This window comes from Equus caballus, chromosome 1 (genome assembly GCF_041296265.1).
Source record: "Equus caballus isolate H_3958 breed thoroughbred chromosome 1, TB-T2T, whole genome shotgun sequence".
In the NCBI taxonomy this organism is placed as follows: domain Eukaryota; kingdom Metazoa; phylum Chordata; class Mammalia; order Perissodactyla; family Equidae; genus Equus; species Equus caballus.
This window is the reverse complement of record NC_091684.1, coordinates 97,183,180-97,210,171: the sequence shown is the minus strand read 5'-3', so window position 1 is coordinate 97,210,171 and position 26,992 is coordinate 97,183,180. Positions and strand designations below refer to the sequence as shown.

Below are 26,992 nucleotides of genomic sequence, written 5' to 3'. Positions count from 1 at the left end.
TTATGTCCGTCATCTCATTCTTCATGAAACTCTGTGAAGGAGTAAAAGCGAGGAAATAAGCTGCCCACGGAACACAGTGGGTGAGAGGCAGAGTGAGACTGAAGTCGGTCTGAGAGCAAGGGCTGTGCCCTCACCTGGCCCCCTCCTATTTCTGACCAGGGCTCGTCCACTGCTTTCATTTAATGAGGCAACCACACTTGCAGTTGTAGTGCTTTGAGGTGGGAGGATGTGGGTCAGGAGAAGAGTTGGGGGGTTGGCTGTTCAGCAGTTGGTTCCTTCTATAGGATGATCAGCCATTTAGCAAGACATCTGCAACAGGTGTGGGGAGGCAGGGGCTGGGAGATGCTAATCAAAGAAGAAAAATAAGAGGAAATTTCTAGCTTAGGTAATATGAATGGGGAATTTATCTTGTCAGGTGTTTGTGTTTAGAAGTATTTTGTGAATTATGCTTCTTTTAGGGGTAGAATTAGACTGAATTGATTCGGCTGAATCAGACAAATGTATTGAAGTGAACAATATACTGAGAGAGGCAGACATGAAAAAGTGGAAGACACTACATTTTCTTTTAAAAAAACTTTTTATTGTGAAAAATTTAATACTTACACAAAAGCAGAGGCAAGAAACTCCTCTATGTATCTATCCCTTAGCTTCTATAATTATCAACCATGGCCAGCCTTGTTCCTTCTATTTCTTCTGGATTCTTTTGAAGCAAATGCCTGATAAATGATATGGACTTTAAAAAATAACCAAAATATAATTATTACATCTAAGAATGTAATAAAAATTCCTTCAACGTCAATATCCAGCCAATGTCCAAAATTTCTCTGAATGTTTAATAAAGGTGATTTTTTAACAGTTTATTTGAATCAGGGTCCAAAGAAGGTCCACCTTTTGAGATTAGCTGATGTCTTTTAAGTCTCTCTTTTTTATTCACTGTGCTCTGTTGTCATTGTCTCCCCTGTTAGAGTTTCCCACAATTGCTTTGGCTGATAGCATCCTCATGGAACTGGTCACATGTTCCTTGTCCCTTGTGTTGGCTGTAAATAGATACAGAGGCTCCACCAGATCCAGGGGAGATTGTGGGCAAGGCTCCTTGCTTGGTGGTGGTGTGACTTGACTTCCATTAGGAGGCTTGTAGTGTCTTGTGGTTTCTTCTTCATGATTAGCAGCCATGATGATCACAGCCTCATTAATTCATTAGGGGTTGCAACATGGCGCCAATCTAATTTTATTATTTTCTTCCTTTATAAGCTGGAAAGCATCTACAAACAAAAACTTCACTTCATTTGCTATTGGAGGACCCAGAAATCCAATTTGTATAGGAAGAGAATTATGCCTAATTCTTCCTCATGACCTCTAAGCTTTCAAAATGGTGGGCTGATTTCACAACATCCTCCAAAGGTGACCAGTGTAGTTTTTTCCTTCTATTGAGCATCTTCGTGGAATTCAGAGATTGCAACATATCAAATATGTTTCAATCATAACATGTTTCATCAAAATATATTTGATATTTGATATGTTTCAATCCATTGTAACTATTATTCTTATTGATGCTCCAATTGTCCCATCTTTGTCTGGGAGAAACTATTCCAATTGGCCTCTGAATCCAATTGATGTGAGCCTAGTAGTCGCTGATAGCTTCCTTGTTTTATGGTTTGACAAGATGTAGTAGACTCATCTTGTTCATGTCCTGATCTGGAATCCATCATTTCTCCTTGAAACTCTGGCTCCTTTTACGAGAAATGGCATTTGGAGACCACCATCTTTGCGCTACGGTGCTCATTGCTGTGGGGTTGGTTGTTGTTTCTAGATGTTTTCAGTAAACATAGCTAGGAAATGTGTATTTGTTTTTACATAAAATATATCATGAATGCATACTACTACTTCCAATTCTAACTCAGGACTGTTGTGTTTTTACTTAACTATATCAATAATATGTGACTCTCCTTTCTCTTATGCTGAAAATCCCAGGTCTCATTGATACCAGCATAATAATTTGCATTTTCCCACAATACGCATGACAACAGAGGCTGGGTTTTAAGTTTTCTGGCCATGATAAGAGTGATGTTTGGGAGGAGTCTTTCACTGATTTGAGGATAAAGGAGAAGGAGCACACTGGACTTGAGATATTGAAAACCCTTGGGCAGTGGTTTATCCTGCTGGCTGGGTCTCAGGTCACTGAGTATTTCTGAGTCCACCTGTCCTACCTGTCATTTCCACTACACAAGGAAGCTCTGTCCTGGGAGCAGGTAGCACTCATGCTGCTGGTGACTCTAGTGAGTGGGGGTCACTCACGATGGCGGTAGGCTGGCTGCCTCAATTAATCTTTTGCCCCTTGTTTCTGCCAAAGGGAGTTCAACTTATTCATCTCTCAGGAATAGGATAAATAGGCTGAACCTCCTTTGGGCACCATACAGACCCACTATCTGTTCATTTTGCCAGCTTGATCCTACCCAGACGACCCCCTTCTTGACTCTCTGGGGTTCCTTCCCTCGTGTACACGTGCCATGTGTTTTTGGAGCCATTTTTCATGCTATTAAAATAGCTGAATGTTCAAGTGAGGTTGGGGAAACATACAATTACGCTCCCCTGTGCCAAGCCTTTCTCTTTGCTCATAACCACCTTAGGTTTTCTTTGAGGCAGGAAGAGGAAAAGGCATCGATTTTGCCTGGTTTACTAGGGGCGGGGTCACTTTCACTAATGGTTACAGGGTTATGTGTGGAGTGGGAAATCCCACTGACATTTTCTGATTACACTCTATAAAATCACCACTACTGGAGGATCCTGATCATAGCTCAGCATGGTGACCAGACAATGATAAGGTAACAAGATTTGCTTTGTGACTTAGGAAAGAATTGAAGGACTGGCTTGGCCTCAACCTTAAGTCATATCTGGAACCAGATTTATTAGAGCTCTACTCTGTGGGTGCTTGATATTGTCCCTACCAATAAGAAAGTGACATTGGTTCCTGTTTTGTCATTATCTGAGTCTTCAGCATCCTTAGAGTTGGGTAAGACTTGCACAGCTCTTATTCCCTGGACATGATATTGTTTAACAGCTTCAAAACACCATCCTTACTTTTAATATAAACATTCACAAGTTTTGAGTCTTAAAGGAATAATCGAATACATGTCAAGTCTACCTTATGGGTTAGGACATCATGGGCTGTGGCGGTGGCACTGGTTTGTCAGTGTGGTGGCTTGGAGTGGGATAGAATGGAGATGGATTCTGACATTGCCACATCCTAGCAGGGTGACCCTGGATAAATCAGCTGACTTCACCAAGTTCCAGTTTCTTGTCTGTCAGCAGGAATGCTAGTACCTACTTCTGAAGGTCCTGAGGGCTCAGTGAGTGAATGGCATAGCACAGTGGCACAGTCAGCAGATGTGAATTTCCTTCCAAATCTGGATTACCACCTGAATTAGTGAATACAAATCATAAAATTATTGAAGAAAATATTTCCTACCTGTGAGCCTATGCGAAGCACACTAACCTGGCTCTGGAAGAGTCAGATGAAGGCACCATTCGCCTTCCCCTCCATCCTTAAATGTGCCTGCCGGGTCTGAGAGGTGAGTTCTTCCTCCCCTTTTCCGTGCTTTGGACCCATCTTCCCCTCTGTCCTTTCCCTCCTCTTCAATCCCCTCTCTCAGACTCCCCTCTCTGACTCAGTTATCTCCTCCCTCATTTTTCCCTCCTCTCCCTTGACTGAAGTTGGACAGGAGCATATGACACACAATGATATGGCTCTTGATATGTTTTTCATTAAAGCAATAATGCTACAAATCCTGGGGATGCCCAGTTCCAGGAGCTTTGTGGAATGGAATTTCCAAGATGAAATCTGATAAATTTCCTTGCTACTTTTCTTTGGTAGAGACTCAGTGAAATTGGTAGCATCCCAGTGCAGGATGTGCAGAAAGACCACATTCCCCAACAAATCCACTTAGATTGTGGCTTGTGTTTCGGGCTTCCATTGCTCTGTGTGCAGGGACAGTGGCTGGAGGCCTGGCCAGGTGCTGCCCAAGTCCCCGTGCCTTATTTGTTCCTCCTGTAGGAAGACAGTTTTTTTCTCACCCAGGCTTCCTGGACAAAAAGTCAGAGGTCCATCCACATATGAACTAGGTGAAATCTGAGAAATGAAGTCAAACCCATGTCTTCCCAAACTCAAAAAGCAGAAATGTTCTTTCCGTTTTCCCCCCATATGCTTAGGCAAGGTATTCCAAGCCCTGGGCTTCACACTTGAATAGAGAGGTCTTTTTGAACATGATGTTGGGCCATGCAAGCTAAGCTCTATTTATATCTCATTTATAAGACTATCAGACCACCCCATCCAGCCATCCATCCATCCAACACTCTATTTGTTCAGTCACTGAACCATTCATTAATGCATTGAAAAAATACTTACTATGAATCCATATTGTTCGGGATACTGCCCTAGGCAATGAAAGTTAATAAAAAATAAAATTCATATTAATACTTCCTTCAAGGAGTTTTCATTCTGGAAGAGAAGTGGGAACAAGCATGCAGTTCTCTATAGTGAGACAACCATGATAAATGTCAGTGCACAAGCAAAGGTAGAGGTGGAGACAGACAAGGGAGAGATCACTTCCATCTGGAGAGAGGATCTAGTTGTGTGTCATAAATAGGTATCCCATGAGTGTGAAGAACTGGGTGGAATTTCCACAGAAGGCAAAAGAATGAAGGGCATTCCATGCAGGGGAGATAAATTTGTAAAGGCAACAGTGTGAAAAGCACAGGGTGTGTTTAAGCATGGTACATGAAACATAGAAGTTAGGCAGTGGAGGAATGGGTTGGACTGGAAACAGAGTGGGATCTGATCGTGGAGAGCTGTGAGCCTTCAGCCAGAGAGTATTGACCTGTAGTGAGAATCAGTCCACAGCAACAGGGTATGTGACCTGCCACATTCCTTTTTTTCTCTTCTTCTTAGTGCTGCCACATTGATTCTGACTCCTAGCCCCACTGTGTACAGCAGAACAGAACCCTGCCCGGTCTTTTTGCACCATCCCCTCATCTTCTGGCGCTGTCTGAGACAATGCTCCACTGCTTTTCACAGGGTTTTCATGGCCAATGTTTTCAGAAGTGGGTGGCTAGATCCTTTTTCCTAGTTTGTCTTGATTCGGAAGTTCCATTGAAACCTGTCCACCATGGGTGACCCTGCTGGTATTTGAAATACTGGTGGCATAGCTTTCAGCATCACAGCAAGACACAACCGCCACAGTATGACAAGCAACTGATGTTGGTGTGGTTCCCTGACTGGGAAGCGAACCTGGGCCGTGGTGGTGAGATCACCAAATCTTAGCTACTTGGCCACCGGGGCAATTATTATTATTTCTCTAAATCTGATTTAATTTGCTTTGAGATCCACCTGTCCTCTGGGAGGAGACCCAGGAGACCCAGAGACTTTGTCCCCTCCTTCTTAGTTTCATCAAAGAATCTCAGGCTTATCTGGTGTCAGAAAAATTGGGAGAGGACCCAGGTCTGTCTTTCCCATGGCGGCCCCTTTTCCTCCAGCTCCCAAGTGCAGCTGTGGAGTTCTTGTCCCAGCCCTTGGATGGGAATGCGTCTTCTCTGCTGGCTTCTGCCTCTATCCCAAAAGCTCTCACGTTTGTCCTCGCATTTCACAGGACAACTAGAGATTAATTCTCCTTAATGGGCCTAAAACATACACACATCCCACAAACATGTAACCACACACATAAACTCACAGGCACTCACATACTTACACACTCACACAAAACTCTTAAACTGTCCCAAGAGTAGAGAGAGGTGAGGACAGCTTGGTTGCAGAGACATGGCTATGCTCTTTGCTGTGTGGGGATCGGGAAAGGAGATGCTCATGTAACCGTGGGCCCTCCAGGACAAGTTCAACTGACCCTGTCTTAACAGCAGAGTAATTAAGAAATAGTCTTGCAGAAAATTTGCAAAGTCATGTAGCCAGAGCATGTGCAGAAGAAGAAATCTTGACCTGAAAAGACCGTGGAACCAAAGATTTTCCTCCCCATGAAAAAGGACCAGGACATGACTGGAACTTAAAAGTTGGGCTCTTATCAGAACTGAAAGGTCCATCATTTGGGAAGATCGGGAGTTAGAATTCCTTTCCCAACTTACCATAAATGTTTAGAACTTCATCATAAATATTTTGAACTTTACCATAAAAGTTTGAAAGCTTGCCATAAATGCTTGAAGCCCACCATTCAAAACCTGTCTTACTAGTGTTTCTGCATGCCAGGCTGTCCTCCCTAACCTCTTAAATTTTGCCCCAAATCCTGAATCAGGGAGACAGATCTGAGGGCACACGCCCCCCATCTCACTGCAGATCTATCTCTCAGAATAAAGCTGATCTCTTTCCCAAAGGCTGACACCATAATTAATTGGCTTGTCTATGTGCATCAGGCAGAGAACCCCAATTTTGTGCAGTAACACTAGTGTGGTTAGTTTCTTTCTTAATATCTCCCTTAGGTACAGAGCTATTTCATGAGATTTTTGAGTAGAAAGTGACAAGTGCGTGCTGATCTTTGGCGTCACTTTCCCTGGTTTTGCAGTGGCAGGAGCGCTTTTCCCCGGTGCCTGGTACAGGGCCTGGCCTGCAGCCGCAGCTCAAGGCACGCTCAATCCAAGACGTGAGTAAAGGAGTGGCAGACTGCAGCAACAGTTCAGAAGGGAGAGCCAGTCCCTGCATCTTGCCCTCTAAGCTCCAGGCCTGGAGAGTTTTAGGATATTGAAGCAAGGACAGAAGGGTGGGACCAGGGCTGGCACTCAGACCCATAGACTGAGCCCACAAGGGTTGGGGGAGTAATTAGGAGGAGCCAGCTCTGGCCCAGCAGGACCTGCTCCAGGTTCTTGACATGTGGGGAGCTTAGGCTTGGGGAGGCATGAGCTCTTCAGGCAATGACACTGATGACCCCATCTTGGAAGAGCTGGGAATATAAAGGAAATGAGATGGGCTGACCCCCATCAGAGTTTATGGAAGATTCCAGGATCCAGGGAACCATGCTTATTCCATCTGACTAGGAATTTTTACTCTTTACTTCCATTGACCAGCCCCTTTGGAGTGGCTCCTGGGTTAGGTCTTGGACCAAGAATGGGAAACTTGTCACCTGTCTAGAGGGAAATCATGGGCTATTGTCAGAGGCTCTGGCCAAGGCAGTCTGGTGCTCACGCTTACTCCTTGGTCTTTAGAGATTGCTGCAGAAGCCCACCACTGGGTTTACCTTCCTCTCCTCTTAGGCACCAATGAGCTGCTTCTAGGACCTCTCGACCAGAGCAGGTGTCACAGGTGCTCTGGGATTGCTTCCCTTGATGCTCTACTCAGTTTTGCCAAGATGGGTTTAAGACCAGAGCTTTCTCATTTTGGGAAGGACCAGGGATCAGATGGTTAGAAATACCCTGTCTTCACCTCCTGCCTGAGCAGGCTTCCTGTCTCCTCCCTTTGGGCCCTCAGATCTCCCTGAGGCACAGTGTGCTCCCCCGACTAGTCATCTGATGTCACTCTGTCATCTACATGACGTGTCGATTCCAGACCTGGGCATGCCCTCAGCGCGTGAGTGGTCAAGAACCATAAATAGGTTATTCTGAAAGAGGATGCACAGCCCTCATAAAGGTAGAAACATATGCAGAGGCTTATTAGCATTAACAAGAAGGATTAGCAATAAACGAAGTTGGACCACGCATGTCTTATTCTGCCCCTGGTCTGATTGTATGGCCTTCAGAAAAGCTTCCAGTGACCAGGGATCTGCTTAGGGGCTTTTCTCTCCCCCAACCCCTTTTCCTCTCCTCTTCCTCCTTCCTCCCTCTCTCCTTCTTTCCTCCTCCTCCTCCTCCTCTTTCCTCTTTGTCTCTGTCTCTGTCTGTCTCTCTCTCATAATTGCTTTAGAAGTCCTTTGTTATTTCTGGCATTTCTTGGCCACCTACGCAGCCCGAGAGATATGTAAAATTTACATAACTTGGGATCCCAGAGACACAATGATGAGCTTACTGGTGGGGCTGAAAATTTAGAATATCCTAGAAGGTGATAAATCTCCTGGGCGGGATTTCACCAAGACCCTCTTCTGCTGCCATCTCACTGGGGTCGGGGAGGAACAGGGTCCTGTGAGTGGTGACTGGCCGGGTCACAGGTTTGCTCTTCTGTAACTTGTTCTCAGACAAGAATTTCTCAGGTACATCATTTCATTTAATCTGCCCAACAAATTAGCAAATGAGGTGTTTTTAAAGCCTTTTCTCTCTTTTTATTATGCCAACCTTTAAACTATAGAGAATTTAAGAGACCAGCGCAGTGAACACTTACATATCTCTTGCCTAGTTTCAACAATTGTTAACGCTTTGCCACATTTTCTTCTGGCTCTTTTTTCCCCCTGAACTATCTCACAGCAAATTTCAGGCATCATAAAATTTCACCTCTAAATACTTCAGCATGTGTCTCCTGAAAGTAAGGACCTTCTCTCACATAGCTGCTATGCTATTTTCACACCTGAGAAAATTAATAATACTCCAATATCATTTAAAACCCAGTCCATACTCATATGTCCCCAATTCTTCCCCAAATGTCTTTCTTCTCTTGCTTTTCTCTTCAGAAGTCAGGATCCAGTTAAATTTCATGCACTGAAATATCCAATTTTTAAACTTTTTTTAAAGGATGTGGAAACCAAGACTCCCCCCATCCCAACCCCTCCCCTGGAAGAGGAGAAGCACTGAAGGTCAAGCAACCAGTGGGCAGTGACCTTGGGGTTCCCCACCATGGCTGTAGGAACTCAAGTCCACAGTTCCCCTTATGGGAAGTCCCCAGATCTGGTTTTCATAGGCCTGTCCCATCTCCAAAAATAATTGTAGACACCAACCCAGGGTTGTCAACCCTTTATTTTGCCAAGCGTAAGCATTTAAAAAAAAGCTATCATCTGTTATCACTACCACTTAAGATAAAGAATCACATTTTAATGCCAAAACCAAGGACACAGTTTCAGAATATAGGATGGTCTTGCCGGACTCCAGTTGTCATGGTGGCTGTGGAATGACAGGCCTGGGAGGGAGAAGACTACATCCACCAGACAGCTGGCCTTGCCAGAGGGGCCTCTGAGGACCAGGAGCTGACGAATTGGTGGCGAGGGCCATAGAGCAGGGGCTGAGGACCTCAGGGATTTTCCTATGAACTACTGTCACCCTATATTCCCCGTCCTCTGCAGGTGCAAATGTCCCCTCACCCCGCCCCTGCGCCAACATTTTAACAATTTTCAGACATACGGCAACAGTGAAATGCTTTAACAGAGAACATTAGTGTTCCCCCCTACCTGTCCAGCCACTGCCGTTTTCAGAGGGTTTAGCCCATGCCCAGCCCTCTCTGCGTTCCCTAACGGGCTCCTCAGTAGCCAGGGGGTGGGGGTGGAGGTTTGAATCCTGATGGTCTCTGTGGTAGGGTGACCATCCTCCCAGTTTTGTCTCCCTGTCTGAGTGGGGCTGTACGATTGCACACTGGCCTTCCTCCCCGCCCGGAACCTGAGTGCCAGCTCCTGTTTCATTTGCACGCTCTCCCTAATGTTTTGGGTGAAAGCTTGTTTGGTTTGCAGGACAGAGTGGGGTGAAGGCCGGCAGGTGAGCTGTGCCCACAGGGCGGGTCTTCCCTCTTGGGGCCTCCTCAGCTGGGGCTCCCACAGAGGCCTCCTCCGGGCACTGGTCCCAGCTCTCAGCTCCCTCTGACCACGGGCCTGGCTCAGGTCAGATGCCTGCGTACCTGGGGGTCCCCGCTTTGGTTGGTTGGTCGTTGAACTCTGTTGTCCAGGATGGATGGTATTTGGGAGATGGAGAGATTTTAGATAAAGCAGAGGCTATGATCTTCTGCCCTAACTCCATGCTTGGGGCAGGTCATCCCACGGAAAGGCAGCATGCCCAGCCTTGTCCTTCCTCATCCACCTCTTACCCTAACATCTGTCTCGTTGGGGTGATACTGTCTTGGAAGACCCTCCTGTGCTCTGTCTGACAGGCCATTCTTTTGCCCAGATGTCCCGGAAATCTCTGGAGTCTCTGCTCATTTCCACCGCAGCAAGTGCTGAGAGCGCTGCCGACCGCTCCGCACACTGGTGATGACCGCCTCCGCCATTCGTCCACATGGATTCATCTCGCGCAGCCGCCGACGGGAGCAGTGCATTGAGGAGGGCGTGGGGAGAAAGCTGGGACAGGCAGCAGGGGGATGCAGGGGGAGGGGACTGGAGACTGGTCTCGGGAACCTGTGAGGAGACTGAGACCACCGCCGTCTGTCTGCAAACAGCGGGCCATCCCTTCCCAGTGCACTGGTGTTGGCTTTGGCCCCTGGGAGGCCATACATACATATACAACACACACCCCTATACACACCCCACACCACACACTACACCCATTTACACCACATACTATACGCTATATATATACACATCACACACACACACACACCCCAAATACATGCTACACACACAACACACACATGCACACCATACACACAAACAGCACTCACACTCTACACTCACACCCCCCCCCCCCAAATACCCCTTATCACACACAGAGTTTCTCTCTCCTTCCCCCTTTGTCCCTCCCAGGGCTGAGCTGTGTCTGCTGTGCATTTATGTCTGTGTGACGTGCACACGTGTGACCCGAGTGGGGCAGCTGCAGCCGCACCCCTGAGCTGGGCCGGGAGCAGCGAGCGTCCTGCCCCTGACACTGGTGTCCCCCGCCGTCCCATCCGGAGACCTGGGAATGCGTGGGAACCCGGAGGAAGGGAGCTGGTTTTTCTCTAAGTTCTCAATTCCAGAAAGTGTTGTTTCGGTAAATTGCCCCCCTCCCCCCAACAAGCAAACATCCAAGGGGAGAACAAGAACCACAGATAACAGAATATTTTGCTAAGGTAAATGCCAGAGAAAAACCATTTTCTGTGTGTCTTCCGATTTTGGAACTGTATCTGTGTGAGGTATCTTCGTCTTCTGTGAGCATAACTGATGCTTTCAGGAAAGGCGCAGAAGAACTGAGCTGAGATACGGTCCTAAATCTGTTAAAATGTGACATGATATTCTGCGTACCCCAGTAACCTCTTACTGGGAACAGAAAGAAACATACAATCGGTCTTAACAGAGCATTGGTTTTTCTTTCTTCTTCTACTGTGTTGAATTCATTTTTTAAAAACTGGGTTGAAAAGGCTCTGTGGAGTTGGTTCTGCTGGGATCTGTATGTCCTCCTGGGACTGTGGTGAGGCCGGTCTCATTGTCACCTGCTCAGCTTCTCCCTGAGCCGGGCTCTCAGTGGTCAACCACCCCTTTTGGCTGTTGTGTTCCTGGGTGGGTGGTGCTCTTGCTCCAGTGTCCCCTTGCTCCAGCATCTCAAAGAGGCCGTGGCCCCTCCCTGGTGGCCAGTGGAGAAAGGCAGGGAGAGAAAGGGGGGTGCTGAGCCATCTGGGTGCCTTGGCCTCCCTCTGCCTGGCGGGCCCGGTCTGCCCTCAGGTGCGGGCCTCGCAGGTGTGGAGCGGGACCTGCAGTGGGGTAAGGGAGAGGCTGTAGCCCCTGGAGAGCTGGAGGAGCTGCAGTGCATCCTCTGGGGTCCTTGAGTTTCTAGAAGGAGGCAGTTATCTGTAGGGCCAGCCCTGGGGGCTGGAGAGGGAGCTGGGCTCCCAGCAGGCAGCTCTCTTTGAGCCAGTCTCAAGGTCTGGCCACACTCCTCAGCTTCTCTTTCTTGGTCTGTTGTGGCTGCCCCCACCAAGCGGACCATCTGGTTGCCTCTGCACAAAGCCGGAGGTGGTAATCATCGTGTATTCGTGTTCCTGGTGTGGCATTCCTCACCAGAGGTGTTTGAAGGGCAAGAGAGACATTGAGTCCTGAAAATTCTTGATTGCTTTGGAGTGGAAAAAGGAACAATGTCACAAAAGTTGGAAGATGAGGGTAGCTTGTGGGTGCCAAGTGCTCAGTAAACCTGCAGTGGGGGCCCCGCGGGGACGGCTCTCTCAGAGGACATAAAGGAGCTGTCTGGTTGCGGCTTACAGCCCCTTCGCAGTGCCCACAAGGACCAAGATGGACAGTTTCTTGGCACGAAGAGGCCACCTTCCCAGAGCCAGCAGCACCGCCTGCCCCTCTGCGACCTTGGCTGCTGTGTGGACCCCTCCTGAGCCTTCACTTCTGCTTGGACCTTTGAGGCTGCTTCTGGGAAAAGGCTTCGGGGCATCACTTAGAGAAGCATTTTGGGGCCCAGGCGGGGAGGGAACTTATGCACAAACCAGGAGACCTGGCCTCATCGCCTAACCCAGCTGAAACCAGAGAGAACAAGAGAGGTTTTCTCCTCTGTTCTGCAAGAGCGGAGGGGGAACTTTTCAGCCTGGGGCAGGAGGACGTTTATGGTTAAATCTTTCCTGAATCTTTGGTATGGTCCAAAAGGAGAAACTCGGCTGCAGCCCGTTGTCTGATTCTGTGAGCGGAGGCAGGCTTCTGGGCAGAAGTGGAGACCGCTTCCGTTCAGAAATCCAGCGGATGGAGGGACCTGGGGCTAGGACAGGCTTCCCGCATTCCTCGCTGCCGGCTGCACATGTGGCCCTGTTCATCCAACAAAGCTGGGATGCAGATTTGGGTCAGAGTTGGCAGAACTCCATCCACCTGGGAAAGGCTACGCCTTTTCTTTAGTTTGGAGCCTGTTTCCAGAAGGTGCCGGGGCTAAGCTGTGCCAGATGGAAGCTTGGCTGAGCCCTTTTCCTCTTCTCTCCTATGGGGCCAACCAGTATGCTGCTGCACCGAAATCTGAAGATCTGGAACAGATAAAAAATCAGAGCGAGGTTTTTTTCTCAAGATGGAAAACGTCCCAAGCTGCCAAAGGAAGCTACTGAACTTGGCAGATAAAGTGTGAATATAGGGGTTTCTAATGGAAGGGATAAATGACTTCTCAGTGACGTTTACAGATGTAGAAGGAAGAATGGGAGGAGGGTGGACATCTTGGAGCAGCCATGGAGCGCCATCCTGCCCCGACTTTCTGCCATCTTTTCTTCTGTCCCTGGCAGCAGTAGTGGCTACATTCATGTTACCTTTCCACAGTCAAGTTGCTACCCCATGAAGGTAGTGATGTCATCTTATCCCCAGGCCTCAGAGAACTCAGCCCGGAATGGTTCACCAGTGCTAGTTACCCAGCTGTCTTCTTAGTGGGTTCAGGGCCCAGGTGTTCACTAGATGACCGGGACCCCCGTCCCCTTTCATGCGGAGGAGGCCTTACTTATCTTTCTTGAGCTGCCTTGGCACCTGCTTGTGGATGGGTGGTTTCTAGGTCGTGTGGAGCCAGTGCAGTCCCCTTTTGAAGCTCATCGTTGCCTTGGGAGGGTACATGAGGAGATGTCTGTAAGTAGCTGAGCTTGGCTAGTTGACAAGGCAGCTGGTCTCCTGTCTGTTGACTTCATAATCTAAATCGTTCTCTGTTCTGGAACCCTGTTTTCTGCGGCCACACTGCACTGCTTTAGTTCAGGCTTAAACTTTTTTTTTTTAAACTTTATTAGGATTTTTTTGGCTGCAAATAACAAATTAAACTTGAAAACTTAACCAAAAAAAAAAAAAATGTGTCAGACTTTCCTTCCAACCTCATGGAATGCAAAGGAAAAGCTAAGACTGGGCCCAGACAGCCCTCCATTCTGACCTCTCTCCTTTGTTTCTCTCTTATTATTTGCTTCATTTCTGGCAGAATAGCTCCCTCTATGCTCTAGTCTGCTTGGCAGATAAGATCACCAGCTTCTCTTGGGTTCATAGTCATAGACAAGGGCCCCCAGAGAGATGGAATTAACCTTCTCTGGTTCCCAATGCCAAGTCCCTAGGGATGGGGCTCCCTGGCCAGCTCAGCAGGACTTGGCCTGTGGAAAGGCCTGGAATGTGCCAATTAGTGTCATTTCTCATTTCTGGACCAGGGCAGAATAAATATGCGACTCCAAGCTGATTTGCCTTACAGAGCGAGGGGGCTGGGCAGACAAATGCCTACCGCAGCCCCGGGCATGGTCTGCCTTCCGTTCTCTCTCCTGCGCCTCTGCAGTCATCTCCCTGAGCGCAAGCCTGGCCATAGCTTAGGGACCCAGCAGCTCCATTTTCCAGAAGAAGGGACTCCTCCCTCCCCAGCACTGCAGACGGGGCTGGCAGTTCAGCTCTAACCATCTTACCTCCCGCCAAAGACCTCAAATGCTCTGATTTTGTGTGTCTGCTGCTTTGCTCATCTGTTCACTTCACACAAAACGCTGACCTACCTCTGTTCTGTCCAGTCACTCCTCATCTTTCAGAAATCCCGCTCAGACCAACATCTCCTGGCCAGCCTCCCCCAGATGCGGGGGATGCTCTCCTCCCCACCACCTCTGTGGTCACAGTGCACATTCCTCTGCTAATCCAAGGTGTGTCATGAGTCTCTCCCCCAGTGGGACTTGACCTCCTCCATCAGGGGCTGCTCAGCATCCCCCACACCAAGCGCTGATCAAATGCTTGTGGAAGGAGGAAGCCAGTGAACGGGTGTGGTGCCAAAGTCCTGCCTGTGGTCCTGGGTGACAGCACCAGACAAAGAGGAGGGAGAGGACAATCCCTTTCTGGGCACTGTCCTCGGAGAGGGTTGCACACATGCCAACAGAGGGCAAGGGGAGTTTTCCTAGGCCCCCAGAGTGAAGTCTGTTACCTGCAGGCTCGTTTTAGGGAGCAGGCAGGGCTGGGGTCTGGTTTGGAGTCTGCGGAGCTGAGCCGTGCAGACTGGCCAAGGAGGGAAGTGTTGGATCCAGGCTGTAGCCTGTGTCTTCTCCAGGGAAATGCAGGTGAAGCGAGAATGTAGAACATGAGGGCAGAGACAAACCCAGATGCCCGTGCTGGGCACCGTCTTCTCCCAGGCACAGAGCTCCCGCTGGGACACTCTGACAGGCTCTCCAGAAGGAACCATGGTCCAGCCCTGGGCCCTTTGAAGTGCATGGGAAAGGGGGCATCTCACAGTTTTCAAGCCACAGTCAGGTTTTCAATATTTCCCCCCTCACTGTAAAGTGATGCATGTCTATTGTGGAAATTGTGAAATATAGAAAAGTCAAAGGAAGAAAAAGTCAGAGTCAGCCCTGATGACCTGGTGGTTAAAGTTCAGTGTGCTCCACTTTAGTGGCCTGGGTTTGGTTCCTGGGCGTGGAACCACACTGCTCATCTGTCAGTGGCCATGCTGTGGTGGTGGCTCACATAGAAGAACTAGAAGGACCTACAACTAGAATATATAACTATGTACTGGGGGGTTTTGTGGAGAAGAAGAAGGAGAAGAGAAAAAAAGAGAGAGGAAGATTGGCAACAGATGTTAGCTCAGGGCCAATCTTTAACAAAAAAGTATGTCCACAGGACTGCCATCATCCTCAGACTGTGAATGGTGGGTGGCAGTGTGACTAGATTTGGCTGGGTCAGACTTTGGGTACAGCGGAGGATGCCCAGTGGCATGGCCACAGGTCCTGCAGCCTCTGGCCACACCCTAGTTATGACTGAGAATGAGACCAACCCACAGAGCTGGCACAGGAGAAAAGACACACTTCTGGACTGCAAGAAGATGATGGTTTGCACGCTGTTTGTCACTTATTGGTTGCGGGACTTTAGACAAGCTATCCAAGCCTGCTGGGCTTCAGCTTTCTCATCTGAAAAGTGGAGTGATAAATAACTGATTCAAATGATTGTACGAAAAATATGAATAAAATATATAATAGGCAACATGGAATATATAGCATATAATATTGAAATAAATAAAATAAATGTACCTGAAAGGCATAATATGTGATGTATAACATTGTTCTATATAACATGGACCAAGAAAATATAGACTTTAGAAAACGGATATGGCTGGGTGAGAGAATGTATGAAGTCCTCAGGTCAGTGTCTGGCACAGGAAACGCATCCTAATAGCTGTTAGAATGAGTGGCCCCTTTTTTGTTTAACGGAAGCAAACTCAGGGATGCATTTAGTTCGAGTCACTGGTGTTCAGTGAAGCAGATTTAGCAGAAGAGGCGGGACAGGCGAGCATGCATGCCTGACCTCTTCTGGACGTTTCTGTGCACAGCTAAACCACGCTCTCAGCGGCCCTCGTCGAGCAGGAGAGGATGTGAGGGTCCTTCCTGGCTTCTTCAAACCCTTGGCCTCCTGCTTTATTTCCCAGCGTGCCACAAGACTGGAATTCCAGGTTTGTGTCTTACTGTTAGCTCTCTGAATTGCAATAAAAGCTTTGCAAAAAGTATTATCTTCTGCCTCAGTGGTAGAGATGTGGAGCTGTCCTGGCATGGGCTGGAGGGGACTATCTGGAAAATAAACACCGTCCACGGAGGTTCTCTGGTGGAGTGTTGGGCATCCACGGTTTCAGCAAGATCCACTTGAGAGGTGGGTGTCCAGGAAGAGGTGGGTATCCAGTAGCCCAATCGCAGGTCTCTGTGGTGTGGGCCAGTTCGAGGTTTGGCCTGAGGTATGGCTTTATCATCTATTACTGGTTATGTCCTTGGGCAATTCACTAATTCTTTATGTAGGATGGGTACAATAACACCCGTATTGCAAGGCTGCATTGAGATCACGTAAGATAATATGTGTAACTCCTCTAGCACAATTCCCTTTCCTCCCACTTCCTCCTCTCTCTCCTAAGAGACGCTCCTGTCCCGTTATCACTATGTTCACATGCAAACACATATGTGGACACACGCACACATATGCATTCTGTGCATGCACACACAGTCATAGATGTGTATGCATGCATGCACAGGCATGTGCACGTATGTGCACAGACATGTGCACACTCATGCACATTCACACAATACAGATTCAAACACACACATTCACATGCACACACGTGTATGCACACACATGCACAGTGTAGTCTACCCACATTGATGTCTTCAGCTCCCTAAACATGCCGTGCATTTTCACATTTGTGTGACTTTGAAATCTCTGTTCCTCCATCAGGAAAATATCTCTGGTTCTTCACTCAGTAAACTCCTCCTCATCTTATATGATCCACGTCAAAGGGCTCAGCTTCTGTGAAGCATTTCCCCGCTTTCCTAGACAGAACTATTAGCTCCTCCTTCATTTCCCTGGAAACTGTGAGCAGCCTGCAGGACTGTGTCTCACTAAATCTTTGGACCCGCAGCATCTGACGTGGAGCTGGGGCTCCTGAAATGATTGCTGAATGATGGAAGGGCAGGTGCGAGCTTGATGCTATTGGGTTCCTCAGTCTGTGATCCCTTTAAAGGGGTCGGGGGCCATTTCTGGGGAGAAGAGGTGTTGGAGAAGGACTTGGAAGATGGCGTGCAGGACATGGACTCAAAGGCTGCAACAGGGGGCGGGAAAGCAGGAGAGAGGGAAGAAAGACATTTCTGTGCCCGAAATGCTGTCAGCCCAGCCCTGCTGGGGACTATGGGCTGGGGAGAAAGAGAAGAGAATAGAGAGAGGAGAGAGGGGAGATCTGGTAGGAAATGTCCTAGGGGTGCTTCTGAGGACACAAGGGACAAGAGAGGAGCTCCATGCCCCGTAGGCAGGGAACCTGGCAGGTGGTGGTGTCAGGGCTGGAGGAGTTTCTAGGGTGCTAAGGCGACAGATTGAATCAGAGGATCTCAAATTATTTTGTCTCAGGCCCTCTTTACACTCTTACAAATTCATGGAGATCCCAAAGAGGTTTTTTATGTGGATTATATCAGTTAATATTTACCATATTATAAATTAGAAATTAAAACTAAATCTATATTTATTTAAAACATTTTTTATTAAAAAATTAAAATATATTTATTTATGAACTCATTAAAAATAAAACAATAAACTGTAAACATAACATTTTCAAATAACTATATTTTCTAATTCAAAAATTGGAATAAAAAACAGGTGGCATTGTTTTGTATTTCTGCAGCTTTCTTTACTAGCTGGCTCAACAGAAGACATCTGAGTTCTCCTCTCTGCCTGTGTGTTCAGTTGGGTAGATTCGGTAGAATAAAGTTCACGCTGCCTTTCTATCCTCCCACAGTATCTTTGGGGCCCCATCCAATCTACTTTACTGGCATGTGTCACGTCGCCCCTGGAACAGTCCTCTGTTCGCTGGTGCAGGAAAGGGAGTGAAGAGGCCAAATTATACCTCGGTATTATTATGAAATAGTTTTGACTTCCCTGACCCACTGAAAGGGTCATGGGGACCTTCGTGGGTCCCTGAACCAAACTTGGAGACCTTTTGGGTGAAATCATATGCAAGTCCCGGTATTCAGGTGTTTCCTTTTTCGGGTGGAGCTTTATAGTTTGTCCTAGTGTGATAGAGGGGGCTTGGCTTTGGCTGTGGAAAGGCAGACTCCTGACATCCCCCGGGCTCGGCTGCTCTCTGTGGGGTTGTGTGGAGCTGTGGGTCCTTGCTGGGCATGCTGAGCTTCTGGCCACACAGACTGTGGCAGGTGCTGAGCAGCGACAGGACGAGGCAGAAGAAGAGCGGCGAGTGCAAAGCAGGAGCTGAACTTGGATCCTGTGTGTGGCAGGGGCAGTGTCCTGGGGGGAGCCACTGTCCCTTCAGTGACCTCGCTTCCCTGTCTGAAGTACCAGGGTTGGGTAGGGTCCCAGGGTTCCTTCCTGTGGGACAGAGGCTGGGTCTCTGATCCTGTGTCTTACATGATCCCCTGTCCTCCCTTTGGGGGAGGAGCTCCCTCATGGACCAGACTGCCCATCATGGCGAGAGCCAGCGGGCAGTCTCCAGACCCCACGACTACTCTTCTTCATAGAATAACTTGCACGGTCGTCTCTCTGTACAAAGGTAATAAAAATTCATTAACATAGGAGAATTAGACGAGCCAAAAAAAAGGAAAAAAAAAGAAAAAGGACAATCAGCGCATGTGGCCCTCTACCCTGGAGAGAACCCTGCTGACCCTATGGGCGATATCTTTCCAGCTGCTTCTCTATGCGTATAGTCCAGGCTTTATTTCTGCCAGGTCATTTCTTCTTCAGTACGACTTTATCATGAGATTCCCAGCAATCGAATACAGCTTGAACTCTCCATTCTGGGCCTCACGGCTCTCGCCACACTTGTCTTCTCCTCTTTCCCTCTCTGTGCCCCCAACCCTTGCCTCTCCCCAAGTAAATCAAGGGAATACCCCCTCCACACTTTGAAAGCTTAGCATTCCTTCTCTAAATCGAATCTATTCTGCAAGGCTTGGAAATTCCCACTTGCTCATTCCTCACCCTGCTTACTTGCTAACGCCAAAGCATTCTTCCAGCTTCTCACCCAATGTCACTTCTGAAGTCTGAGCTTATCCTCAGGCTGTTTGTCTCTCCTCCCTCCCTCCTCTGAGCTCCCACAGCTCTCCTAGGTACCTTCATTGGCACTTTGCTCACTGGATTGTGGTTGCCTGCATGCCTCTTATTCCTGCTTGCTTCTGGAGCTGCCAGCCGTGTTGCTCACCAAGTATTTGCTGATGGGTTAAAGCCTGTGCGTGTGGGAGGTCTGATGCCGTCTTGGATTTTGTGTGGTTGCATTTGGTTACTTGGGTGTCCTGCTGGACCATGAGCTCCTGCAGGCGATGTCCACACAGACCTGACCCGCTCCCACCTGTGGGGCCGGGAAGGGCTCCTCCTGGCGGGCCTGAGGTTGGCTTTGGCCTGTGCTGCATGGGGCAGGCAGATTTCCAGACCACAAGATGTCACTGTTGTCCCAGCCACCGATGAATGGCCAGGGCCCTCACTGCCATGCCTTGCCTGGTGCTGGCAGAGCTGGGCACTCAGAAGTACTGACAGGGTGAGACAAACTCTTCTCCCAAGCTTGCCCCGCTCTGGAGGAAAGCGAGCTGTAGGATGAAGGCAGAACTCCATCAAGGGGAAGGCATAGACAGGAGCAAGCCAGGGAGATGGCTCCAGCAGCATTCAGTGTGGGAGGTGGGTTGGCACCTTCGGAGCAGATAGAGGAGGCCCACTTATTATCCAGCCGTGCGTGCAGCTGAGAGAGCTATAGGGTCGGAAAGGGTCATTTGGTGAGTTGGCAGAGCCAGATATAAACAAAATATGAGTGTATGTAAATAATATTTTCCCCTATCTTCAAATCCAGCAGCCAGCAGAGTAGGGGCCCACTGAGTTCACTGCTGGTCATGGATCTTCTGAAGCTACAGAGGCAACTTGTCCTTCTGGGGAGCTCAGGGGGCTGCTGTCCTCAGCCCTGGCCTCCAGTTGCAGACTGAGCCAGTCAGCCCAAGGGGGCTTCCTGGAGGAGCATCCCTACTGGGAGTGGATGCTGGAGCTTCTGACTTGTTGCCTCAGCATGGAATATGGGAAGGATGCTCGGCAGGAAGTCAGGAGGGCTGGATCGTCCTGTCTCTGTCCCCTGTTGGCTTGAGAACTCAGGTGAGACACATGTCTTTCCCAACCTCCAAACCTCAGCCTTTCCATTTTCCCTCCAAAACGGGCTGCCTGCTGCCCAAGGTGTGGCTTCTGCCTCCGGCCTCCATCTGTTTCCCCAGTGAATGATCAGAAAGCTGCCCACACGTTGTTTCTTCTCACATGGCCTAGATATAAATATTTTAGTGGCCAAAAGCATCATCGTGTTCTGAGTGATGTTCTGCTATCCGTTACTTGGGAGGTAAAGTTAGAATGATTCCAAAGCTACTTCAAAAGCTGTTTTTATTTTGAATGGAAAAGGCAATTTCCAGTAAATTTGTTAATTTTCCTGGAATTTGTTCTCATATGAAAATTCTGCTAGCCTGGATGCTCTCCATGTGCTCTTTCAATTCTGGATCCTAATGGGAAGTTTTCCAGAAAGCTCAGCACCTTAAGGCCTCACAAATCCTGTGATTTTGGGCAAACACTTTTGAAAATATCATCTTCATAATAAAATCTGAGTTGATTGTGTTATTAATATCTTTTAAAGGTATCATGGACTACTTATTGATTTTTGAAATCAAAACTAGGAGGAAAAAGAAACCCACACAGTTGTTTCTAATTCAGCAAATGTTAGGATTTTGGATCTGCTGTAGCAAGAGTCTCATTTTAAAATGTTGAAAAAAATATTTCAATGCAAAATCAATAAAATATATGACAGTAATGGAAAGATGAATAATGATCAGAAACAGCCCTTCACCTCCGAGTCAATGTTATACAAAAGCATTGAAAGCATCCAAAATTTTGCTTGCCTGTAAGGTTAAGATTGGGATTGGGAATGGGTAGGACAGGGACGGCACAGGGAAGATGCCACATTTATCGAAGACCTGTACCATGTAGTGTGTCAGGCTCTCGGGTTCCCAGTTATTTGCAATAAGTTTGAAATGGGGACATGTGGTCGTATGTCCATTGCTGCTGCTGTAACTCCTCTCCCCTTATTTGGTCATATTCTCAGTGCCCCAGGTCTCCTCTGTGCAGCTCCGGCTGACTTGGGGAAGAGGTGAGCCCAAGAGCCTTACACGAGACTGGAACAAGAACCGTGGTACCAGGGTAACACTTATATGCCCGTTACTCTTCTAAGAACTCCAGCTGTATTCATCCACTTGATTCTTAAAACAACCTATGAGTGTGTTTACTCTCATTATCATTCCCATTGTTCAAGCACTCTAGTGACAATAATCCGTTTGATTCTTATAGGAGCCTATGTATACTATGTACTATTATCAAGTATACTGTTATTATTATTTCCATTCTACAGAGGGGAAAACTGTGGCTCAGAGAGGTTAAGTAAGTTGTTTAAGGTCATACAGCTAGCAAGCAGCAGAACCTGATTTGAAGCTGGGGGGAGCGGCTCCAGAGGCTGTGTATCCACCCACTGTGCTGTGCTGAGTAGTCTGAGCTGACTGCCCCGTGGGAGGAAAAGTCCCCAGCGAATCCGCCGTTTGGTGTATGTCCTTGGAGTCTGAAGAGTGTAGGTTTTCCAGAAGCATTTCTGTCTCTAGTAGATCCCTGATGGCCCAGGAGGAGCTGGGTTACGCCCTTCCCAGCGGAGGGCACTCATGCTAGTCAGAGTCTTTGCACGTGCCTGGGGGACCTACCTGGTTCCGTCGGTTTTTCTCTTTTCTGAGAGAAAGCTGTTATTTCAGGGAGATATGTATGTCTGGGTGTGTGTTGAGTATGTCAGAGAAGGCTTCCTAAAGGCATTGACATTTGATTTTAGCCTATAGGGATGAATAGGGGATAACTTGGAGGAAAATGAGTTTGGGGGATGAGGGCAGGAGGTATCAAGGGTGGTGCTGAGAGAAGGAAGCAAACACTGCAGAGCTGTAAGAGCATGGAGGAGTTGTGTGTCGGTAATTGAGTGTCAGAGCAGGGTATCCCCAAAATACCCCAAAATATATAGTGAGCTTGTGTTAAAGATCAATTTAACACATTAAAGAGGGAAGCAGTAGCTGGTCCAAAGGACAGTATGAGAGCCTGAAACACATTTCAACGAAAGAAAGAACGCTGAAATAAGGTTTTTATGTTACATACCAAAATGGTTAATGTTCCACATGGCGATACAACTGGAACCTTTGGTCTTACTGGATGAGATTCATTTAGATCTCTACCAAATTAAATCATCTGCAATTTGTCAATATTCTAAGTTAACGTCCACCTTCACAGAGTCTGAATCTCAATCAACAGGAAATAGTAAGTCAAACAAGATTACTTTCCCGAGAGCATTAGGAGATCCTTATGTGGGCTTGCTTGGCAGTGTGCTAGTGTGACATTGAAAGGCACAAGAAGTCTTTTTTTTTGCCTTATTTCCAAGCTTGGCATCTATTTTTCTAAGTACCAGAAGGCTGGAACTAGGGATGAGGTGGCAAGGGGAGCAGGGCTGGAGTGGGGGCTCTGCCTGCCATGGTGAGCAGCGAGGACTTCATCTTCACTCCTTGCAAGCCACTGACTGGTTTTAATCACACAAGTGACATGATTCGTCTCTCCTTCTGTCCACTTACTCAATAAGCCTTTATGGAATGTGGCAAGTGCTAGTCTCAGACTTGGGAATAGAGGGGCGAACAAGACAAGACAGGCATGCTTCTGCTCTTGTGCAGCCCATGTCTGGTGGAGGGAGATATGTAACAGAGGCATTGATTCTCTGGGTGTGGCCAACCTGGGAGGTCAAGGAAGGCCTCCAGAGGAGCGATGGTGGAGAGAAGGGGAGTCAGCCCCCCAGGCTCTGGGGAAGTGGATTCCAGCCCGAAGAAGTGACAAGGGCGAAGGTTGGAATGAACATGGTGGGTCCCATGAATGGAAGATGACACATGTGGCTGGAGTGTAGGGGCGAGGGGCCGAGTGGGATGAGCATCAGGGGAGCATTCGGAAGGGTGGGTGTACAGAGTCCATGACCTGAGTTCTTTTCTGAGTGTGATGGTGTTTAAGTTGGGAAATGACACGACCTAATTTCTGTTTTTCAATTTATCACTTTGGCTGTAGTGTGAAGTGTGGATTATGCGATACAGTAAGAGAAAACATCAGGGGACCAATATGGGTGGGTCTTGGGGAGGAGTATTAGTTCTTGGGGAAGAGTAATATTGCATTTGTTCCGTTGGGAGGTGATTGGGCCTGTTCCAGCGTTAACTTGACCAGGTTCTTCGTTTTGAAAGTTCACCTTGGAGCTGAGGGGTGGGGCCTGGAGAGGAGTAAGGCTGGAGTTGAGGAGCTACTTAGGGGCTCAGGGGAAACTCATAAGTCTCTGGACTGGTGATAAGTGTGGGGAAAAAGGATGATGTTTGCGGCTTGAAGAAAATAATTCACAAGCTGCACGTAAGGGGACCTTGGTTGTCAAAGGGAGTCTCATTTCTGAATGCAAAGCTCGGCTAGATGTGGGCCCAAGCCCTGGCCCAGACCTCGTTCTCCCGGTGTCTGCCCAGTCTGCGTGCCCCGCTCTGTGGAGTGGAAGACACCCTGGAGGGAATACGGGGTGAGGTAGCATCAGCCCCCTCTAAGAGGACACCCTTTCTGTTGTTTCCAGCCCTTCCCGGGGTCTTGGTGGGCCACACAGTAGTTAAGCCACACTTCGCCAAGAACTTCTCCCCTTGAAATGACCTTGGAGGCACTTCCTATGGTGGCAGTGGCTGAATGTGTTGGATAACCTGTGAATGAATTCAAGAGGAGGAAAGGGGCACAGCTATTTTCAAATTCATTCCTACCTGGATCCAGGCTTCCTTAGGATCCCACAGCCAACAAAGAGCGGGGCAGGCATTTTCATCTAAGTCTGTCTCCCCAGCCCATGCTCCTCCACCACCCCGACTCAGGGGGCTGCGATGGAGCCCTTAGTGGGGGCTGCTTTCAGTTCCGTGCTGCAGAAACTGTCAACCCTGGGGGCCCAGGTTGGCGGGCAAAGCCCCAGGGACTCATTCAGGCAGGTTCCTGGAACTCCTTGAGTTTTCCTTCTGAGGGATTTTCAAACACTAGCCTTATGCTGGAAATGGTGTTTCCCCATTCCAGGGCAAGACTAGCATGCAGTGGTGACCTTGGTGACTCTGTATTTATGCGGGAATGAAAATGCCAGGACTTGGGGAGCACGGGAGAGCCAGGCGCGGTCTCCTTTGTTCTAATAAGTAACAAGGAAAATGCGACATATTTCCAGGTTCTAGTCTCTCTGGGTAATTACTCACAGTGTTATATCCTTCAAGATCAAAGGTGACTCTCTGCATCTGGGTTGCAAATGAGTTACGGTACTTTACAAGCTACCTGACTTCTGTCTAGGCCTGTTGTGGGATGGGCAGGTGTTCAGGGGCACCTGGCTGCAGAGGGATGACACAGCAAACCCAATAGGGCAGGAGGCACAGCTTTAAAACAAACTGGTGGAGAGGAGAGTTTGAGAGGGTGGCACAGGAAATGATTATTGAGCGCAGAAAAACCCCAAGAAGAGAGGAGATTTCCAGGAAAATTCAGCCTGGAAGCTCTTCTCTTCTATCAAAGGTAGGACCGTCAACACTGCTAATCCTCTACCTCATGTGGCAGCCAAGAAGAGAAGGTGTTCTGTTGCCGATGTCTGCAGAGCGGTTTGGAAGGAAGTGTAGTTCCTCAAGTTCCAGTAATTGCAGGCATCTGTCACTAACAAATGGAAAATGGAAACAGCTCAAGACATAGACTAACACTTACTGAAGTTAGTGCTTGCAAGGCTAAACTGGAAGCAATTTGAGACACAGAGTTTGAAGACTCTCTGCAGTTTGTATATCGACCCTGATAGAGGGGAGAGACCAACTCAGGATAGAGCAGTCAGAGGGGGTGTGTGTGTGTGCACGGGAGGGGAGAGGATATTCTTGCAGTCTGGGCCATGCCACGGATGTTACAAACATGGGCATCGTGATGCTCACTTGACCACTAAGGAATCTGATGCCCAGAGAAGTTAGTTGACTTGTCACCGTCATTGAGGATTGAATTTGTGTCTGCAGAGTCCAAACCACCCTACCCATTGATGGACGAGCCAGGGGCAGCCCAGAGGAGGGCGGGGAGGGGGAGAGGCAGACCAGACAACTAAAGAAGAAGTTGAGAGCATGACCAGAGCAGGCAGGTCTCCTGGCATCCTACCATTTACACTATTATGGACATCAGCAAACATCAGCCTTTCTCAAACTGTGTCTTCAGTGTATCACCGTATTACTAATATTCTATGAAATGTTAAGAAGTGCCCTACAAAAAGGCTTCTGTGATCAAAGAAATTTGGGTTAAAAAATGGCCCTTTAAGGGCTGACTCCATGGCCTAGTGGTTAGGTTTAGTGCTCTCTGCTTCTGCAGCCTGGGTTTGGTTCCCGGGCACAGACCTACACCCCTTGTTGGCTGCCATGCTGTGGTGGTGTCCCACATACAAAATAGAGGAAGATTGGCATGGAAGTTAGCTCAGGCCGAATCTTCCTCAGCAAAATAATAGTAAAAATATGATCCCTTAACTGGAGGACTTTTCCAAGTCTAAGGCTCTTGTGCATGTTCTGTTTCCTATATTTATTTGATCTTGGTACCTCTCCTTTTTTGGGATGGTCTCTATTTCTGTAGCTATATTCATGTAGCAGTCTCCTTCATTTAGTAAATTTTAGATGTAGATCATTCTATGGAGTGAGTTTGGGTCTTTTTATTTTTTTCTTCAAAATGTTCTGCATTATGAGAACTTCTACATACTTTATAGTTCAGAGCTTTGTTGGGGTACATTGAGAACAGAAGACGAAAGGTCAGGGAAAAGGGCCTAGACTTTTGGGTTCAGCAGATTCAGCTTCATGGGAGGAGGATGCCCAGCCCGGAGAAAGGATGGGTTATGGAGAAACGGTGAGGGGTAGCCGTCCAGACGAAGGGGACATGAGAAGGCAAGCTAGGAGACATGCAACTCTTCCAGTAAAGCAGAGAAAAGATGGCAGAGGATGAAGAAGATGAGAGAAGGTGAGACTGCTGTTCCCTGAGCCCGGGTGCCCCCGCAAAGGGAGGATGTCCGAGCTGCTACTCACTACTGGGCTGCCCAGAGAGAGTTCAGTGAAATAAGCTGGGGCTTTGCGGCCAATCAGATTTGCATTCAAATGGTGCTCACTGATTCCTGGTTTGTGATTTTGAGTAAATTCCTTCAACTCTCATCTCTTGACTGCTCGAACAGTTGAGAGAGTTTAATGAGATGATACATGCAAGCTCAGTACCGTCCCCCTCACAGTGGAGAGACCCAGGGCATGATCCTCAGCCCTTTTACTGTCTCCTCTGTGGGGGCTCAGAGTCCCTTGATCTGGCATGGACTTTGTCTTACTCACGTCTTCATCTTCATCTTCCCCAAGTCTCTTCCTTTCTCTACTTTGGGCTCTGGGCTGGGCAGACCTTGAGGATTCTGGATAACCGGTTTCCCCATCACTGGGGCTGTGCTGCTCTGAGAACTAATGCTCCCAGCCTGGCAATGGAATCTAAAATCGGGAGCTGGGTGAGCAGAGCAGCTCCCCACGCCGTATGGCCCTGTCTCCTGGTGGCTGTCTCAGACTAAACGGAGGCAGCATGCAGTCCCTCTGTGGACCGATGGCTTCTCATCCTGGTTCATCTGTTTCTCTCTGCAGCCTTATATTCTTCCAGACAAATTAAAGAGAAATTTCAACCCCAATACGGAAGACCTATTGACAGTG

At 48.1% G+C, this 26,992-nt stretch overlaps 1 long non-coding RNA gene across 1 annotated transcript; it reads right to left on the bottom strand.

The window, feature by feature from the left end:
• Positions 1-10,856: 10,856 nt before the first annotated feature.
• LOC138917071 (uncharacterized) lies at positions 10,857-13,404 on the bottom strand. The gene is made up of 2 exons (XR_011424524.1): positions 13,219-13,404; positions 10,857-12,760 (listed from the first exon to the last, which is right to left on the bottom strand). It is a non-coding gene; the product is annotated as an uncharacterized lncRNA (long non-coding RNA).
• Between the last annotated feature and the right edge of the window lie 13,588 nt (positions 13,405-26,992).